The 14,664-nt window shown below is 43.0% G+C and overlaps 1 long non-coding RNA gene across 2 annotated transcripts; it reads right to left on the reverse strand.

Annotated features, from left to right (window-relative positions):
* Window positions 1–10,893: 10,893 nt before the first annotated feature.
* Window positions 10,894–12,294, reverse strand: LOC143522402 (uncharacterized). Of its 2 annotated transcripts, XR_013132977.1 has the most exons (4): window positions 11,633–12,294; window positions 11,417–11,494; window positions 11,262–11,333; window positions 10,894–10,971 (listed from the first exon to the last, which is right to left on the reverse strand). It is a non-coding gene; the product is annotated as an uncharacterized LOC143522402 (long non-coding RNA). The 2 variants fall into 2 exon arrangements; XR_013132976.1 differs by having other exon boundaries at window positions 11,417–12,294.
* Window positions 12,295–14,664: the final 2,370 nt, after the last annotated feature.

Genomic DNA, 14,664 nt, shown 5'->3' on the forward strand with positions numbered 1-14,664 from the left:
CCTGAAATGTTTCTAAACCTGATCTGAACCGTTCAATCACAAAACTTGGATTACTCTTTCCCGTACCCACACTCACTCCACTCTCTCTCTCTCTCTCTCTCTCTCTCTCTATCTATCTATCTATCTCTTTCACCCTCCCTCTCTGTCTCACCCTGCCTCCCGCATCACTACACACATACAAACATTTTTAGTCCTTCATCAACTCTCACATGTCTTTATGTTGCTCTTGTCTCTGTCTCTTGGACCATGGCTGGGATCACCCCAACACTGCTGTAAAAAACTCAAAACAATTACAGGATCTGGATTTGTGATGCTCAGATGACCACAGCAGGAAACGAGGCGCTAATCATGTTCCTTCACTTGGGAAAAGTTTGTTTAACGTTTCTATGTGTATTTTCTGATATTACTACATTTTTTTATTTATTCAACTATGTACGCTTTATATTGTCATTCTAGATGCAAGTTATGTGATCTACTTCTTCCTGTATGTGGAAGACATGAGGAAGTGATCGGGCTTGGAGAGACTCATTACGAGATCAAGTTGTTGTCTGTTGTTGTTGAATTGTTGTCTGTGATTTTTCTGTGTGTGAAGATGAAGACCACCTGCCAGCTCAATCAGGAGAAACTGGAGAACAACTTCATTCCAGAAAGTTGGACATCCTCAACAACCTGAAGATCAAATGCTCCAATCAGGAGAACCAGTTTTGTGAGGCGAACCAATCATTAACTGAGGTAAACAGGTACACCTGCAGACACATGTGCCCAGATATGTGCCCACACAAATGTGTCCTGGCATGTACAACATACATCACTGTTGTTCACACGTTCACCAACCAGCTCAAACGACCACTGCAAAGTAGAGCAGAAAGTGTACCCAAGACATACAGCAAAAATGACTGTGATGTATATGTATGTATGAATGTGTGTTTATGTGCAACACAAAAGTGCAACATAGGATAAATGTACAGAATGTACTTGCCAGCAAGGGTAGAGAGCTGCGACAACATCCCCCCAGAGGCCAGAGGTAGGCAGAGAAAGGCCCGGGAATCCCACCCGCCCACAGCCCCCCAGGAGCTGTGGAGCCCCAGGGCCGCACTTCCCAGTGACCCTCGCATGCCCGCCCACGCAGGCGGGAGAGGGAGACCCCGGACAGCGCCCCCACAGCCCAGGAGTGCAGGTCCAGGGGAACCAGAGGAAACAGAGCTGGACCAGCAAGGATCGGTAGCAGTTCCAGGACGCCCCCAGCCAAGCCCCACGCCAGCGACCCACCCCCGCCCCGGCAGGGAGCAGGAAACGGGTGAAGGAAGGCCTTCCCACCCCTCCACCCCCAGTGTTGTGTGTAGGTGTTGGTGTATATGCATGTGTGATAGTGTGTGATACTATGGTGCAGTTAAAACTGAGGGGACAGGTGCTAGGACAAACGTGGGCAAGGGCCTGGGCCACTGGACAATGCGTGTCCACACCGTCCCCTCAAAGGCCCTCAATGTCTAAGGTGCAGTAAAAACTGAGGGACAGACAGTGGTGAGGAGACAAGTGAACCATGGCAGCAGGCCCACCTCGTCAACCTCTGGGTAACATGCCTGCCCCCAGAATCCTAAATGTACAAGGACTGTGTGCGTATGTATGTGTGCGGGGTGGGTGGGTGGAAATGCGTAGGTCCAGAGGAAATGGTCCTCTGGAAGAGGAGAGCCTGCTTACTAGCTGGCTCATTAGGCACCGAGCTTCGCTGCCCCAACCCGAGGCAGGGAGCGGCCAACCTAAGGAGACTGAGGGGGTCATCCCACCCCGTCACCATATCCAATCCTGGCCCCCACCACCCTCACCGCCGAGAGTAGGCATCCTAAACACATACTCTCACACACGTATACCCCCACACACCATATATACATCTCCACAAACATTCCTCCCATATGTACACCCACACACATTCATACCATATATACATCTCCACACGCATATACACCTGCACACCTTGTGCCATGTGCACATCTCACCCATGCAGGCACCCACCACCATACCTATCGCACAATAATCATACAACAACAGACACCAACACGGTGAAGATATGTTCACATGTTCACTTGAGTGAAGGCACTTTGGGATGGTCAACACTATGTGCTTTGAGAACATGTGGCTAACGAGTCATTGACCAGCAGATGGTCCATGACCAGCAGCTGGTCCTGGCCTGGACAGAGCAGTCTGGTCCTGGACGGCTCAATGGCAAAATGAACGTAGCTAATCATCTGTAGGGCAGAGGCATTTGGGACAGGTGATTAAAACTGGCCACATCCACACCTCATTTTGTGCAGTCTTCTTAAACTGTTCTTCTCTCTCAGTAGGGTTGCCAATTGTCATGTTGAAGATGACGCCATCTTAAACACATAGAGCTTGGTGGGCATGAAGAGTCTGTGTAGTGTGACCACAAAGTGCTCGGGTAGCTCAACTGCTACTACTGTCCTTCACTGAACAACAGCTTCTGTCGGTAATGCAGCTGGACTGTGAAGAACTGCAGGGAGATGAAGCCCTGAGCCCCGAGGTTGGTTTTTTCTTTGCATATGCACACCAACTCAGGGTCAACTACAGGTGATGACTGATGAGCCCAGGAATTACAACCATCAGGCCCGTTGACAGTCTTGCTGGGACCCGGGACAAGAAAGTTTCATGTGCGGGGGTGTATGCACTTAATGGAAAATATGCAGATAGGTAAAAAACATATATATTTTAGCCATTGAGCTTATTTTGAGTACAGAATTTTATATTAATGAAAGATTTCAAGATTATTTAAAATTATAGACTTTAAATAAAAATAAATTGCTGGGCTCTTTGATGGGCCCCCCTGGCCCTGGGACCCGGGACAACAGACCCGGTTGTCTCCCCCTGTCGACGGGGCTGATAACCATGGTAATTAATCTGGTGCAGTGGTGAACGTAGTACACAAACCAGGGTTGCCAACTCTCACGCATTGAGCGTGAGACACATGCATACTTTACACGCTCTCACACAACACTTCAGATTTCTCACGCCGAATAAATACCTAGTTTATTTACTATTTATCTGATCCATATCTATGATTCAATGAGTTACTAGTTCACTCTGGCGCCAACCACTGGCAATCGATAGATCGCGATATAATACTTAACCCCCCCCCCCCCCCCCCAACTGGGTAACAAACCCTCACCCCCCTACCCCACCTTAAAGGTTTAAATCTCACTCCAGGTGATCTTGAAAAGTTGGCAACCCTGCACAAGTCATTTTAATTTAGTCCCCAGAGGAGCAGACAAATATTCTGATCACTGATGAGTTTTTATCTGACCTCAGATCAGACCCACTTTATTAATAAACATCTCTGACCTTTAAAGCAAAGAATGAAAGTTGTTCCATCATGGCTGATCTAAATTCAGTCCATCATGTGAGCTAACCTGACCGTCCTGACCATTAATGTCTGGATGTTTCAGTGTCCACATTCTGTCCACGTCTCTCTCCTAAAGGGAAAAGACACCGGAAATTACAATAAGGTTCATAAACATAATATTAGTTTGTAACGTTTAATAGTGTATGTACACTTCTGTATTTCCATGTAGTGCACTGTGTTTTATTGGTATTACAAGAAAATGGAAAAAAAGAAATAACAAATGTAAACAAACTGAAAGTGAACTAATGGTTCAAACACCCACAAATGGCAAGGAAACATATTGCCCTCTGTGTGTGTGCAAGAGAGAGAGATTGAGAATGTGTGTGTGTGTGTGTGTGTGTGTGTGTGTGTGTGTATAGACTTGTGTGTTTGTGTGTGTGTGTGTGTGTGTGTGTGTACACTACCTCTGTGTTTCCAATGGATGAATGCCTCTATCCTGAGTATGTAGAGTATTAAAACCGTCAAGATGCTGAGAACTGTGTGAACACACATAGAACAGTTAGACTGGATAGACGGTTTGTTGGTGTTTGAGTGCAGATAAAATAGAAAGTGGTTTGACCTATGATGTAGCGTACTGGGGAGAAACAGTGTGTAGTCTGAAGATCTGGTGGATCTTTAACTCCAGATGTAACGGTTACTGTAGGAGACACTTCTGAGGACATTCTTGATGTATATGATTGTGTCCCAGTTTCCCTCACTATACAAACAAATAACATATGAAACCAAAAACATCACAGACACAGTCACCTCTCTCCACCCTACACCAGGGGGGTATTCCAAGAAGCGGGTTTAACAAACTCTAAACTTAACCCTGAACTCGGAGTTGTCTTACCCTGATCTGACATACTCAGAGTTTTAGGTTCCAAAACGGCGGATCGGAGTTAAAGTAATCAGGGTCGCTCAACTCTGAGTAGGTTGACCCAGACAGAAGCGCGTTCACGCGTAACTATGAAAGGCATTCTTAATGGAACGATAAATAGGATTTATCATAGACTTAAACGCGAAAATCAGCCGAACATCGTATTTCACACCACTGTAGCTTGAAGTATTATTGACTGCATATGCAGAATATTTAGATATTATTAAACGTAAATGTAATACTGCGGTAGCTGCTAGAGAAAGGCAGTCAGCATGTCAAAAAATTGCCAACAGAGTTAATGCGTGAGCGAAAATGATATTTTTATATTTAGCAGAAGGGTGCGATTATATTATTATTTTCTCCACCTTTATAATACTGTATTGAGTTTTTAAATATTTTTTTATTGAACACTTACTAATTCCAGGTCTAATCTGAGTGGTGTGAAACACACATGGCATCAGATAAAAATGAAGTATAAGAATATTGTACAAAGTTGTATGGCTGTACATAACTATATCTTATTCTTAAAATATATTATAAAATATATTTATTTACAGGAAAAATGAAATAATGAAACATAACAGTGAATTTGACTGTAATGTATATTAAAAGGTTACAGGGTGGATGGTGGGGTGGGTGGTGGTGCATGATTTAATGTGGAAAGCAGTGATTGCAGATGGAGTCTCTGACAACTCCACCATCTCTGTTGTCACCCACATGCATGTAAGGTTCCTCGTCTGTGGGCATGTCAGAGATGGTAGGCTGTCGCTCTTCATGGTTGCAATGTTGTGTAATACCACATATGCCATTATTATGTGGCACGCCCTATCAGGGGTTACTCTGAGCCCCTTCAGGCACTGGAACCTGGCCTTGAGGATTCCTAGGGTCATTTAAATTCTTGCCCTGGTTTGACTGTGGTCCAGGTGCAGGATCTGAATAGGGAGTCATAAGGTAGGCCTATAGGAGAGGCAGGGATACCCTCTGTCTCCATGAAGGAGGCCGTCATGTCCTATAATCACACTAGGGTTTGCAATGATTTAACTATTACACTGCATGTGAATAACTAGCAAAACTACCGCAGGCCTACTCTGTTCAGATTTGTTGTACAGTGTGGAATCATACACGGATCCTGGCCATCTGGCTTCAACATTTGTGATGAGGTGGGAAGCATCACATATGATCTTGATGGGAAGAACGGTCAGTTACAATAGCTACGTTATTTTTGTTACCATTAAAGATAAGTACATTACTCATTAAGGATTATAAAGGTTAGTACCTGTACATTAATGCTATGGATGAATTTTCATGTTCTAATGGTGCTGGAATAGGTAGCATATGTAGGTTCCATCAATACAGCCAATCACTCTAGGAAATCCTTAAAAATGTAAATGGAATGAAGTTCGTTATATATTGCCTCTCCTTTGCTTAATTTCTTTATTGTCCGTGTGAATTAAAGACAAACCAATGATGCTGTGGAATTCCTCTTTGATGTCCATAACTGGCTTAAGCCCAGGAAACACCACAAAACCGGGCACTAGTCATTTTGATGCCGGACATAGTTTTCGGACAGACCGACATACAGTAGCTTTGCTGACATATTCCGCATCTCCTACACTATAAAGAAAACTTCCACTAGCAAAAAACGAAGACCGATATATAACAATCTGGAGAGAATTTAGGGCTGATCCGCGATGTGTAATATTTGAAATGTTATTATAATAATAAAGTTATTGATGTAAGTAATGGTTTGTGCTGAAAACGATAACGTTCATTAAAAAAATAATCCGAAAATGATAGTAGGCCTATGTCTATTCGGGGTTTTATAAGGCGTTCCCGATGAAGAACTCAGCGAATAAACTGAGTTTCAATATCCACATGATCTTCGAGGAAAGGACACGTCATGATGACGTGTTTGTAACTCTGGGTCAGGTCCAAGTTAACCTGCCAGCGAGCAGGTTAGCTTCAGAGCATAAGTTGCTATAGTAACTGACTCCGGTTCTCTCTAAGCTCGGTTTCTGGAACAGAAAACCTCGAGTTTCCGTGAACTCTGAGTTAACTTACCCGGGTTTTCTCGCTTAACCCACTTCTTGGAACACCCCCCAGGTCCTCAGGTAAAATATCACTCTTATACAGGTCAGTTGATAGACTTGCTGGGCCCAGGGGCATGAAGTCTTCACATGTACCAGCCTTTACTACCTCTTCAATTATTCAATCAAGCAATCACATAATCATTTAAATTAATGTCTTATTGAACAAGACAAAATACTGTAATAAAACTGTAGCAAACCCACAATTTTACAGATATTCTCAATTCAGTGGTCAATTGTGTGTGTCTGCGGTGGTTTTTCCGTCTGTGTGCTGTTCTGGTCTGTGTGGGTCAGGGATTAAGAGTTCGGTCTCTTCACTACAAACGGATCGGGTGTCCAACTTTACGGAGCTACAACGTTGTTGTTGTTTACCGTTGAACCTTTGATCTCAGTCATCTTCACACTCTTCACAATCTTTTCACGACTACACATGCTTGTCATGTATATTTCAGCGGTTTACCTGAAACACTCAAAGTGAAGTCTCTGTAATATCTGTGTTCACTCTCACACCTGTATTCTCCCTCATCCTCTTCTCTCAGGTCAGTTATGAGCAGAGAGAGATTTCCAGGAGAGAGTTCATTAAACCACTGAACTCTGTCTCTGTAGCGCTCATCACTGAACACATCAGTCCAGTGTCCACTACTCCGAGTCCACCAGATGAAACTCTGAGGTCGTGTCTGCAGGTCAGTGCAGGAGCAGGACAGCAGGACTGAGCCTCCTGTGTGACCTTTGACCTTTATGGTCGTATTGTCAGAGAGCATGCAGCCTGCAGAAAGACAGAAAACTCCCACATTATTATCACTCAGAGGGAAAATATTACAATGCTACTGGCTATAAGCCTCCAAATGCAGGTCATAAACAATCCAATAATTCATCTCTGTTACATGTTTAGTTGAACAGATTCAGTAGTTGTAGTCTAATACTGTTCTTAATAAGGACATTTCTAAACACACTTAGTCTAAACTAGACAGACACCACGTCACTAATGTGAACAACACTGAACTCAGAACTGAGTCTCAGTTTGTCTCTAAGAGAACAGATGAAATAACTGATCCCACCTGCAGTGATGTGGAGCACAACCAGCAGAAGACACAACCTCTCCATCCCTGTGTGTGTTGAGATGATACAGTTCCTCAGAATCACACCACTTAACCCCCCCATACACACTCTCTCTCTCTCTCTCTCTCTCTCTCTCACGCACATAACCCAGCTAGCCAATTAAATGTACATGAACTGCTATGATATTCGAACAGTTTAGTTTGACTCTCATAACATTTGTAAATTTACATTTATTGACCAATGACCATTTATTCGTTCATAACAACCCTTTACAAGAAACACTGTAAATGTACATTTATCAATGAACTCTTGCTGTCCGTTTGCTTGACTCTGCTCTGCTGTAGTAGTTTTGCGGTGGTGGTTGGTGGTTTTAATTCTTAATGCTGCTTCACTTAAATTAGTTCTGCATGGTGAGATGTTTGCGTTTGGAACATCTGTGGTGAGTGTTCATTCACACATATAGTGGAAGTGTTATCGTGCCGTCAGACAGGATCATGTATCAGACTTTTAATGTACAGCCCAGTTCTCTGAGTGTTGTTACTCAACATAGTTTTTCACGACAAGAACATTGTTATAGTTACAGTAAAACTAAAAAGTACGAAAAGTACACAAGACAACTTGGAGCGAGCAGCAATAGAATCCACTTCATGTTTGAGAACATGCAGATCAAAACTAGATCTGCTAAAATAACCACGGACGTAATTTGGGGGGGGGGACTTTTTCAAAAGTCCGCCCCAGTTTTTACGGTTAAAACCAAATATTTAAATAGCGACGATCCATGTCCCCCCCACTTATTATTACAAAATTACGTCTATGAAAATAACCCCTGAAGACGTGTTTCAGCAGTGAAGATAAAGAGACACCACAGAGATGTCTGAAATTCACACTTACTCACACGTTAGAGTGGAGAATATTCACGAACTTGTTTGAATGTTAAAATAATGAAAATTCTGTGTGTAGAGAACTGAATGAGTGTATTGCGATTAACAAAACTGACTGAAAAAAAAACGAAATGTTGCATTTAAAATGTAAACATTATAATACTGCTGTTTTACAGGATAAAACCCTGTCAATAGGGTTATAGTTTTATGGCTCCGCCTGGTGGTGACATTTAGGCGTTGATGCATCGCCACATCCTCATAAAATACAAACTTATACCTTAAATAAAGCCATTGGTAGTGCTATTCACACACACTAGTCAGAGGGCGGAATAAATGTTTTAAAGTTCACACTAATCCCTCAGTACACCACAGTGAAGAAGCGGTTAAGGACTTTCAGAAGTGGATTTAACGATGAACCTGCACATAAATGCACATGTATGTTCTAGGACAGAGGTTATTAAGCATCTTATTGCAGTATAAATTTCCATATTAAAAAAATACCTATATTTAAAAACGAATTCTTCGGCCCGTACACTAGACTCCGCCATGTCGCCTGTTTATTGTTCATAGAGTAATGAATCCTGGGATATGGTGGGACGTGAAGGATACTCAGACGCGTATATATATATATATATATATATATATATATATATATATATATATATATATATGATGTACAAATGATGCAATACGTGCAATAAAGGAAAAAAAAACATTAAAGTGCCGTTCCAGAATAACAAGTGAGAAGTATTTTAAACTTTGATTTAAAAAAATGTCTAAAGTCATGGCTCTTCTAATGTTTTTATTCAGTTACTTTTGTGTAAGAGCGGCATATACTTCTGTTTAAGAGCTTCTCCGTGCAGTTTCTGCCTTCATTTGGCAGATCTGTTAAGATGATTGGCTGCAGTAAAAAATGATTGACACAAGCTCCGCCCTTTACCCACGTTATTCATGTTACCTTTGTTAGTTTAGGACATTAAAACAAATCCGTAAGGTGTCAACCTAATATGAAGGTGAAATACAAATGTGAAATAACCTGTCCCTGCACTCAGTTAGGCGCCCTCTACTGGGCCATGCATGCCAGTGTCAGCTGTGCTCTTCAAGTCTGGTGTAAGTACAGGTAGATTGATCTAAATGATGTATAAATTATTGCAGGCACTGGGTATCAACAGTGAAGACGATGTGAATAAAATGGCAGATTTCTTAATGAAATATAAATACCAGCATAAGGACCAGGCAGAGGTGAGAGAAACCTCCTAGTTCATCTGGTTCTGTAGCCGTTTGGCATCGTTAGCTGGTCTCTACACCACCACTGCTGTTTCCTAGCAGGACGGTTTGGTGAGGAACCATGGTGAGTCAGTAGAGGAGAAGGAGACCGATCTTATCCACCCAAACGATGTGAAGATGAAGAACACCTGCCAGCTCAATTGGGAGAAACTGGAGAACAACTTCATCCAGAATGTTGGACATCCTCAACAACCTGAAGATCAAACGCTCCAATCAGGAGAACCAATTTTGCGAGGCGAACCAATCATTAACTGAGGTAAACAGGCACACCTGCAGACACATGTGCCCAGATATGTGCCCACACAAATGTGTCCTGGGATGTACAACACACATCACTGTTGTTCACATGTTCACTTGAGTGAAGGCACTTTGGGATGGTCAACACACTATGTGCTTTGAGAACATGTGGCTAACTAGTCATTGACCAGCAGATAGTCCTGGCCTGGACAGCTCAGTCTGGTCCTGGACGGCTCAATGGCAGAATGAACGTAGCTAATCATCTGCAGGGCAGAGGCATTTGGGACAGGTGATTAAAACTGGCCACATCCACACCTCATTTTGTGCAGTCTTCTTAAACTGTTCTTCTCTCTCAGTAGGGTTGCCAATTGTCATGTTGAAGATGACGTCATCTTAAACACATAGAGCTTGGTGGGCATGAAGAGTCTGTGTAGTGTGACCACAAAGTGCTCGGGTAGCTCAACTGCTACTACTGTCCATCATTGAACAACAGCTTCTGTCGGTAATACAGCTGGACTGTGAAGAACTGCAGCGAGATGAAGCCCTGAGGCCCGAGGTTGGTTTTTTCTTTGCATATGCACACCAACTCAGGGTCAAATACAGGTGATGACTGATGAGCCCAGAAATTACAACCGTGGTAATTAATACACAAACCAGGGTTGCCAACTCTCACACACGCATTTGACCGTCTTCACACACACACTCACGCCACACTTCCGATTTCTCACGCCGAAAAAAAATCTAGTTTATTTACCTCTGATCCACATCTATGATTCAATGAGTTACTAGTTCACTCTGGCGCCAACCACTGGCGATTGATAGATCGCGATATAATACTTAATTTGTGTCCATTTTACACCCCACCCCCCCAAGGGTTCAAATCTCACTCCAAGTGATCTTGAAAGGTTGGCAACCCTGCACAAGCCATTTTCATTTAGACTCCAGAGGAGCAGACAAAGATTCTGATCACTGATGAGTTTTTATCTGACCTCAGATCAGACCCACTTTATTAATAAACATTTTTAACTTTTAAGACAAAGAATGAAAATTGTTCCATCATGGCTGATCTAAATTCAGTCCATCATGTGAGCTAACCTGACCATTAATGTCTGGATGTTTCAGTGTCCACATTCTGTCCACGTCTCTCTCCTAAAGGGAAAAGACACCAGAAATTACAATAAGGTTCATATACATGATATTAGTATGTAACGTTTAATAGTGTATGTACACTTCTGCATTTCCATGTATTGCACTGTGTCTTATTGGTATTACAAGAAAATGGAAAAAAAAGAAATAACAAATGTAAACAAACTGAAAGTGAACTAACGGTTCAAACACCCACAAAATGGCATGGAAACCTATTGCCCTCTGTGTGTGTGTGTGCGAGAAAGAGATTGAGAATGTGTGTGTGTGTGTGTGTGTGTGTGTGTGTACACTACCTCTGTGTTTCCAATGGATGAATGCCTCTATCCCGAGTATGCAGAGTACTAAAATCATCAAGATGCTGAGAACTGTGTGAACACACATAGAACAGTTAGACTGGATAGAGGGTCTGTTGGTATTTGAGTGCAGATTAAATAGAAAGTGGTTTGACCTATGATGTTGCGTACTGGGGAAAAACAGAGTATAGTCTGAAGATCTGGTGATTCTTTAACTACAGATGTGACGGTTCCTGTAGAAGCGAAAACACACACATACACACACAAGCAAACACACACATACACACACAAACACATAAAATAGACATGATAGAATGGCTTTCTTTGAATGAAGATTAAATAGAAGGTGGTTTGACCTAGAGGGAGATCACCTGTAGTCTGAAGATCTGATCCTTCTTTAACTCCAGATGTGACGGTTACTGTAGGAGACACTTCTGGAGACGTTCTTGATGTCCATGAATGTGTCCCAGTTTCCCTCACTATACAAACAAATAACTTATGAAACCAAAAACATCACAGACACAGTCACATCGGGTCTCCAACTTTACGGAGCTACAATGTTGTTGTTGGTTATTTTCCATCATCTCTGGGCTCACAGAGTCAAACCCTGCAGTCTTAAAAAATGCAGGGTTGCCAACTCTCATGCAATGAGCATGAGACGCACGCATTTGACTTCACACGCCATTCCTCCGATTTCTCATGCTGAAAAAAATCTAGTATCAGAAAGGTTAAAACTCCCGCGGCTACAGTCAGTGCGGATCAAACCATTTGCAGGGGTGTTTGCAATTAAAGGAAAATATGAAGATAGGTTACGGGCTTGTTCTTATATAGTAAAATATTCAGTGGTATATTTTACTAAACGACAAAGCAAATAATGATCAGTTTTCATTTTGCTGACAAAAATGTGACATGAAAATTTATTATAAACAGTAAACACAGGTGAACCTTTGATCTCTCAGTCATCTTCACACTCACGCTGCAAAGGATCTTTTTACGACTACACATGTTGACATGTATATTTCAGTGGTTTACCTGAAACATGCAGAGTGAAGAGTCTACGTCTGAAATGTCCGTGTTTATTCCAGGACTCACAGACGTAGCTTCCCTCATCTTCTTCTCTCAGGTCAGTTATGAGCAGAGAGAGATTTCTAGGAGAGAGTTTATTAAACCGCTGAACTCTGTCTCTGTAGCGCTCAACTCTGAACACTTCAGTCCAGGTTCCTCTACTGTGAGTCATCCAGGTGAATCTCTGAGGTCGTGTCTGCAGGTCAGTGCAGGAGCAGGACAGCAGGACTGAGCCTCCTGTGTGACCTTTGACCTCCATGGTCTTATCGTCAGAGAGTATGCAGCCTGCAGAAAGACAGAAAGCTCTCACATTATTATCACTCAGAGGGAAAATATTACAATGCTACTGGTTATAAGCCTCCAAATGCAGGTTATAAACAATCCAATAATTCATCTCTGTTACATGTTTAGTTGAACAGATTCAGTAGTTGTAGTCTAATATTGTTCTTAATAAGGACATTTACACACACTTAGTCTAAACTAGACAGACACCACGTTGCTAATGTGAAAAACACTGAACTCAGAACTGAGTCTCAGATTTGTCTCTAAGAGAACAGATGAAATAACTGATCTCACCTGCAGTGATGTGGAGCACAACCAGCAGAAGACACAACCTCTCCATCCCTGTGTGTGTTCTGAGATGATACAGTTCCTCAGACAGAATCACACCACTTTACCCCCCCCCCCCCCCACACACACACACACACACACAACACACACACACACACACACACACACACACACTCTCTCTCTCTCGCTCGCTCACACACATAACCCAGCTAGCCAATTAAATGTACATGAACTGTACATTTGGCTCTCAGAACATGTCAATTTACATTTAATGACCAATGACCATTTATTCGTTCATAACAACCCTTTACAAGAAACATTGTAAATGTACATTTAATAACGAACTCTTGCTGTCCGCTTGCGTGACTCTGCTCTGCTGTAGCAGTTTTGCGGTGGTGGTTGGTGGGGTTTAATTCTTTAATTCTTAATGCTGCTTCACTTAAATTAGTTCTGCAGGGTGAGATGTCTGTGTTTGGCACATCTGTGGTCAGTGTTCATTCATATAGTGGAAGTGTTATCACGCTGCCAGACAGGATCATGTATCAGACTTTTCAGTTCTCTGAGTTCTCTGAGTGTTGTTACTCAACATAGTTTTTCACGACAAAAACATTTTTATAGTTACAGTAAAACTAAAAAGTACAAAAAGTACACGACAACTTGGAGCGAGCAGCACAATAGAATCCGCTTCATGTTTTCGAGAACATGCAGATCAAAACTAGATCTGCTAAAATAACCACTGAAGACGTGTATCAGCAGTGAAGATAAAGAGACACCACAGAGATGTGATGGAAATTTTATGATTTCCCTTTATGCCAGGCTTTCTTAATATGTATTAAACACATTAGATGTATATGTTAGAGCTCTTTTGCATATATGTGTGTTAATCATGGCACTGAAGCCATCCTCGTGGCTTCAGTAGGCCACAGATGTGTATTGTCTTCTCTCTGGACGGCCTCGGCTCAGTCCTAATCTGATGTTCCTCGGATGTTCCTAAACTGACCTCGCTGGATGTGCCGGCCGGTCCCTCCTAATCTCAACTTGGAAGTGGCCACGGCGACAGTCAGTCCATCATGCCATCATGAGGAAGCTGAGCGTGGAGGGGTCACTGTGCTCCATCACAGGATGAGCAAGAGCACAGGGTTCATGGTGGGTGATCGTTGACCTTTCTTGACAGCTGTTGTGCTTGGAGTGCGTGCACACCCGATCTGCACTCCTCCCACTCACCTGAGGCACCCCGAACACCCTCCTTTCACCCCGGCTTCAGGTTGTGCTGCAGACCTTCTCATGGCTTAGGCAAGGTATCTTACACCGACCTGTGAACTAGTGATAAGACAGAAGACAGGTTTGCACAATTACTTAGCATGCAATTGGCGGCCTGCCAATTTTTTTGCAGTAATACCCCCTCCCTGTGTACTGCGGTAATACCCCCTCCCTGTGTACAGCAGTAATACCCCCTCCCTGTGTACAGCAGTAATACCCCCTCCCTGTGTACTGCAGTAATACCCCCTCCCTGTGTACTGCAGTAATACCCCCTCTGTACTGCAGTAATACCCCCTCCCTGTGTACTGCAGTAATACCCCCTCCCTCTGTACTGCAGTAATACCCCCTCTGTACTGCAGTAATACCCCCTCCCTGTGTACTGCAGTAATACCCCCTCCCTGTGTACTGCAGTAATACCCCCTCCCTGTGTACTGCAGTAATACCCCCTCCCTGTGTACTGCAGTAATACCCCCTCCCTGTGTACTGCTCCCGCCCGCTCTGACAGCTC

This window comes from Brachyhypopomus gauderio, chromosome 9 (genome assembly GCF_052324685.1).
Source record: "Brachyhypopomus gauderio isolate BG-103 chromosome 9, BGAUD_0.2, whole genome shotgun sequence".
Lineage (NCBI taxonomy): Eukaryota > Metazoa > Chordata > Actinopteri > Gymnotiformes > Hypopomidae > Brachyhypopomus > Brachyhypopomus gauderio.